Below are 6000 nucleotides of genomic sequence, written 5' to 3'. Positions count from 1 at the left end.
TTAGAAAGCAAAATGGTCAAACAAGGTGATAATCTTTTGCATCTTATAAGAAGAATGGCTATCTTTGGTCTTGTATTTGCTTTCCTGTGATATATTTCAGTGGGATGGCTTTGTTTCCCTTTGCTTTGAGTTTAATAATTTAAAATAATCTGAAGTTGTTTATGATATTCTGGTATAGAAGGCAATGAGAACCAGTGTGATGAGTTACCTGAGCATTCAAATATGACTACATCCACTCAGCCATGGAAACGTACGGGTGACTTTAAGGGTGAAATGTTGGCACAAATGTTACAGCAAATCAAGATGCAGAAAATATTTGTTGATATCACAGATTGAGCATCCCTTATCTGAAATCCCAGAATTTAATGAAGGTTCTGGAACACAAACAAAGTTTATAGAGTAGGAACACTACTTTTGAAGGCAGCACTACACAATCAAACATGAGTACACACTTTCAAGCCAGGAATAGAACTTATTACCACATTTTAGAGGCTGCCTGGCCATATGTGCAAGCAGGTTTTGTGGTATACTTATTGCATGGAACAACAGGGTGATGTGTCTGGGTTATGCATGGACCTCACTGCTTTTATCCTAAAAACGTGGGGAAAGTTGATTACATGGCAAAATCTTTGTTTGTGTGTCACAAACTTCATTACATGTGTGGAGGACAAAGTTTCTCTTGCCAGGATAATTTTTTTGTTGTCTAGTCAACTGTTGTCATGCTTTTAGGATAGAACTGATCAGGAACTGATGTGTATAACCCAGGAAGAAACCAACATAAAAAAATCCCATATTTTTTGAGTGTAGGGACATACAGAGATTCAAATATCCGCATTTCAAGCCAGAACTAGGATATTCCTGCAAGTGAAAACCTTGCCTTTTTTTTTTTTTTTTTGGCCTTTGTAATGATTGCTCCCATGTTTTCAGGATATGTTATTTGGCCACTCTCCATTTTGAATTAGGAGCTCCTGTGGTAAAGGTACTGTGTGAGTTGGCCCTAACACACTGCCCCCCCCCCCAACACACCTATGGCTGTGGTTCCCTGGACTAATGCTTTTAGCCCATTTTTTTTTCCTAATGGCAGGATTGCATTAAAACTTATTTTACATTCTTCAGTATAAGATATGCCATGTAATAGCCGGTCTCCTCTAAATGTTGTTCTTGGTAATCTTGCCCAAATTAACAATGGATGAAACAGTTATTGAACTCAGTGGCACTTCTTGAAGATATACCTATACTTGCCATTCTTACACATTCTGATATTTAATTATGAGTGGATAAGCAGCAAAGGCTGAAAAGCCACATGGATCTATCCAGGCCCATAGCCAGGATTTTGATTTTTTTTGGGGGGGGGGCTGAGTTTGATTTGGGGGGGGGGGTGAAGATCTACCCTAGCAAATCTTTTGTATCTTTATCCCAATAGCCCCATGCATATATTGCGCAGATCATGATATGAATAAACATAACAATTTAAATAATGTACCAGTAAGGCCTTCTCATGGACCACCCTGAGAATTTGGGGGGGGGGGGGCTGAAGCCCCTCAACCCCCCCCCCCCCCCCCAGCTACATGTCTGGATCTATCCAAATTTCAGGTTGAAAGTAATGCATTTCCCACCAAGGCTGATGGGAAGGCCATACCTAGAGGAAAAGACATTTACAAGGGAATTCTTCCACTGGATTTTGTGCAGTCTCTCCACACAAATTCCTCAAGCTGTGACTTTCTTCAGAATCAAGGGCTGGAGTGCAGCCCAGTTCAAATGATCCCTGGAAGCCTTCTCAATGACAAATCACATCTGGGAAGTATTCAAAACTTTTCATTTAACATAGGATTCTGTGGATACATGCACACCAATGCATGGTTCTACAGCAATACCTGTCTTAAACTAAGATTACAAGTATTCCAAATTACAATTTTCCTTGAGGGTCCCTCTGATAAACTATCACGAAGCCCTGCTCTTTGCAGGTTCATGCTTGCCAGCTCTCTGAAGTTCTTCAAGCAGTCTGCATTCAGAATATCAAGTTGTGTGTCCTTCATTGCTTGCTGTTGCTTTGCAATGCAAATTTGGAGGGCTTTGTACCAGGCAGCACTATAACCATGGCAACCAAAAAAGGGACGAGGGGTAAGTTTGCATTACTTCCTTAGTGGTGCATAACCCTTCCCCAAAAGGCCAAACTGCTTTATAGGGACAGCAGTGTCTTGCTCTGGAATGAAAGCAGAGAGGAGTTCCTGTTTTCCAATCTGCTTCAATTCAAGCCCCCCTCTCTGATTTTCTTCAACACAGTTTCCCTGACTCTCCACGATTCAAACTTTGACTGACTTCTTGTCCTACCCATCCTTTTGCAAAGAGGGCAAGGAAAGGAGCATCCAACCAATCATCCAGCCTGACTGTCAACCCAAACACAGCGTTTGGCTAAAAGCCCTTTTTGGCCTTTTATGGAAGGGCTTTTAATTCGATGGGATTTGGTAAGACAGGCCAGAGACACAAGTTCCTGTACCTTGGCATTTTGGCCCAGGGATTTGTGGAAAAACACAAGTCCCAAGGCGCCAGACTAGCAAGGATTGTCCAGTTGTCCATCCCCCGCAGCTGCAGAAGACAACACGGACTGGACTGAGAAATCTTCTAAGGACCTTATTCTGCCTTGGTAAATTTTTGTGATAATTCGTCTTCATATTCTTAATGCTTTTGCTAACATTTGCCAAGACTTTGCTTCTGTTCATTCTTAGATCTACTTTAAAGAGATGCTTTTTACAGCAAGAGCAGTAAAATCTCATGGTTGTATTGTGTTGTTCATGGCGGTGTTTCCTTACAGGCTGTTACATTTACAGGGAAGTAATCTTTTTGATTTGATGCAATAGAACACTATTTTTCTGAAAAGGTAGTTGAAATAGTAAACCTTTTGGCTATACAAAATTGTTGCTGCTGCTGTTGTTAGAATCAATAGCCACTGCTTTCAGAAGGCACTTACTTTGGCACTAGGCTAGAGAGAGAAAATTATGAAGTATCAAGATATACAAATTGCCACTTAGCACCTCTAGCCAAAGCAAATAAAAGAAATTGCTTCTTGTAATGCTCTAGTCCAAATTCCAAATTAATTGACAAAATATCTGAATGAAATTGCCACAGATAGGATCATAAAAGGACAGTTACAAAATGTGGCATTATCTAAGGATGTTTCACTGATTCCTAGATTCTTGGGCAGGATCAGAATCATTGATGGTCCAGAATTTCTGGAAGTGACAACTGGTAAACTAGGGGCACATCTACATTGTAAAATTAATGCAGTTTGGCACATTTTCTGGTGGTAAACTCCCAGAATTCCATAGCATTGAACCATCTCAGCTACTTGATGTCAAACTTCATAAATTCTATAGTGTAGTTATAACCTATGAAAGTGGTTTTCAACCTTGTGGATTCCCAAGTGTTTTGGCCTACAACTCCCTGAAATCCCAGCCAGCTGTTAGGATTTCTGGGAGTTGAAGGTCAAAACATCTGGGTAAACACAAGTTGAGAACCACTACCCTATGAAATGGAGAGACTGCTGTTGGTGGTAGTGATGACAGCAGATAATGGTTTGAAGCCTTTCTTGTTTTTTGAGAAGTAGAGATAGTTGATTTATTGTATATCCTCTAGTTTTGAACTCAAATTCAAGCTTTGTCTTCAACAAGTCAGATGATTACTGATTTAAGAGGACGTGCTTACCATTAAAAAAGAAAGAAAGAAAGGAGATGATTTTTAAATACCTTCTTATGTTGGATGTGCCCTAATCTGTTAAATAGCTAAAAACAGAATTCTGTCACATGATAAAGAAACCCAATATTAATTCTGATTCTGGCTGCCAGGTTCAAATTCAACTTGGTCTGCTCCTGGCACTTTAATAACAATTTGCTTTGAGCTAAGTAAGCTTTTACATCAAGGTTGCATTTGTTATTTTCACAGAGGGTCTTTTATACATTGATGAAGCATGGAAGCAGGAGTAGACCACAATTTGGGTGCATAACTAGCATCATGCACCTTCTTGCCACTGTTCCAAGCATCTCCTCATTTTTATTCAAAAATACAAACAAGGAGAAATATACTTGTAAAATACAACACAAAATAAAATTAAAATTACCACAAAACATTTTGATTATACATAAAAGTAGCTAACATACCTTCAACTGCAACATACAACCCATACACATTCTAAGCCAGTGGCTCCAACCTTTTTCAGACCAGGCACCACTCGACCAGGGACCACTCGACCAGGGACCACTTGACCAGGGAACATTGGAGTTTGGAACTACATCAGTGGTTTGTAACTTGTTTTTTTTACCAGAGACCACTTAACCAGGGACCACTCGCCAATATTAATACCAAAAAGGTTATGAATCAGTTTTTGGTCAACTTTAGATTCGGTTTGGTTATTTCAGGTGATTCAAAAAATTACATTGGATAGACCACATCACCTCGAGTTTCTGATACAGAATGTATGCCATCCAGTAGTTGCCATCTGCTTGCCCACAGAAAACCATATTTAACAAGCCTCAGCATTATAAGCAGGTTTTGCAAGACCAGTTCCTCTTCTTGCAATGGTGTAGTAATGGTAAGGCCGTTGGCCATATTTTATTTCTTGCAGACCACTGGTGGTCCATGGTTGGGAACCACTGTTCTAAACAAACAACTACTAAACTAATCTATGAGCCCCCACTCATTGCTTGTTGATTTTAACTTCTTATTTGTTGGTCTCTTTAAATATCACCTTATTTCTACTTCTACAGAAATTTTAATCAGATCAAGCTCAAGAGAGATGTGTTTTTCAAACAAGAAGAAAACTTGAAATGAGCATAGCAAGCTATGGCTTAGGAGTTGGTTTTAAAAGGAGTATGAGAGCTTTGGGGGCTGAACCCCCCCCCCCCCTTTCAACAGCTCTGCTCTAGTCTGTGCAGATGATGTATTTTGATTATGTGTTTTAAGCAATGTTGTAACCTGCCTCGAGACGTAAGGAGAGGTGAGTAATAATAATAATAATAATAATAATTTGAAACACCACAAGATTAGCACACAGCAAACAGGATCACTATGCTGGCTGTTGTATCGGATCCCACATCGGACACTTCCCAAGTGTCTAGGACTGTGTGATGCATCGGCGAATAATGCATGCAGATCCCAATAGGGTGGCCTTTTGCAACTGACAGATGGTAAATTTGTCAGCACCAGTTGTGTTCAAATGCAAGCCAAGGTCTTTAGGCACTGCACCCAATGTGCCGATCATTGGGAACACCTTTACTGGCTTGTGCCAGAGTCTTTGCAGTTCGATCTTTAAATCCTCATTTTGTGTCATTTTTTCCAGTTGTTTCGCTTCAATCCTGCTGTCACCTGAAATTGCAACATTGATGATCCATACTTGGTTTTTTTAACACGATTGTGAGTTCAGGAGCGTTGTGCTCCAAAACTGTCAGTCTGAGTTTGGAAGTCCCAGAGTAGTTTGACGTGTTCATTTTCTTTAACTTTTTCAGGCTTGTGATCCCACCCATTTTTTGTCACAGGCAGATGATATTTGTGGCACAAGTTCCAATGAATCATCTGAGCAATGGCATTATGCCTCTGCTTGTAGTCTGTCTGTGCAATCTTCTTGTAGCAGCTGAGAATGTGATCCATCTTTCGTCTGCTTCCTTGCAAAGTCTACACTTGGGATCTGTGTTTGACTTTTCAGTTCTGGTTATGATGGCATTTGTTCTAATGGCTTGTTCAGGCCCTCGTTCTCCTTTTTCAAAGTTCAATTTGTGAGCCACATCCATGTTTTTTCTTTGTCAATTTTGCTCTCGGTTTTCCCCAGGAACTGTCCATGGAGAGCCTTCTTTTTTCAGTTTTCTTTTCTGCTCTGTATTGCATTTTATGGTAATTAAATATAATAATAAATATTAAAATACAATAATAAAATGTGGTTATTATTATTATTATTATTATTATTATTATTATTATTAAGCAGGAACTGAAGATACCTTTGCAAGAGTGGTG

General features: G+C 39.6%; 1 protein-coding gene across 2 annotated transcripts in view; it reads left to right on the top strand.

Annotated features, from left to right (window-relative positions):
• Positions 1-2175: 2175 nt before the first annotated feature.
• ITPRID1 (ITPR interacting domain containing 1) overlaps positions 2176-6000 on the top strand; it is a 50568-nt gene continuing 46743 nt past the window's right edge. For both annotated transcript variants that reach the window (XM_060781650.2, XM_060781649.2), the window contains exon 1: positions 2176-2644. The gene's annotated coding sequence lies outside the window, so the exon portion shown is untranslated. The remainder of the gene's footprint in view (positions 2645-6000) is intronic.

Source organism: Anolis sagrei, chromosome 6, assembly GCF_037176765.1.
Source record: "Anolis sagrei isolate rAnoSag1 chromosome 6, rAnoSag1.mat, whole genome shotgun sequence".
In the NCBI taxonomy this organism is placed as follows: Eukaryota; Metazoa; Chordata; class Lepidosauria; order Squamata; family Dactyloidae; genus Anolis; species Anolis sagrei.
Note: the sequence above shows the minus strand (reverse complement) of the source record. Positions and strands in the feature narration are given on the sequence as shown.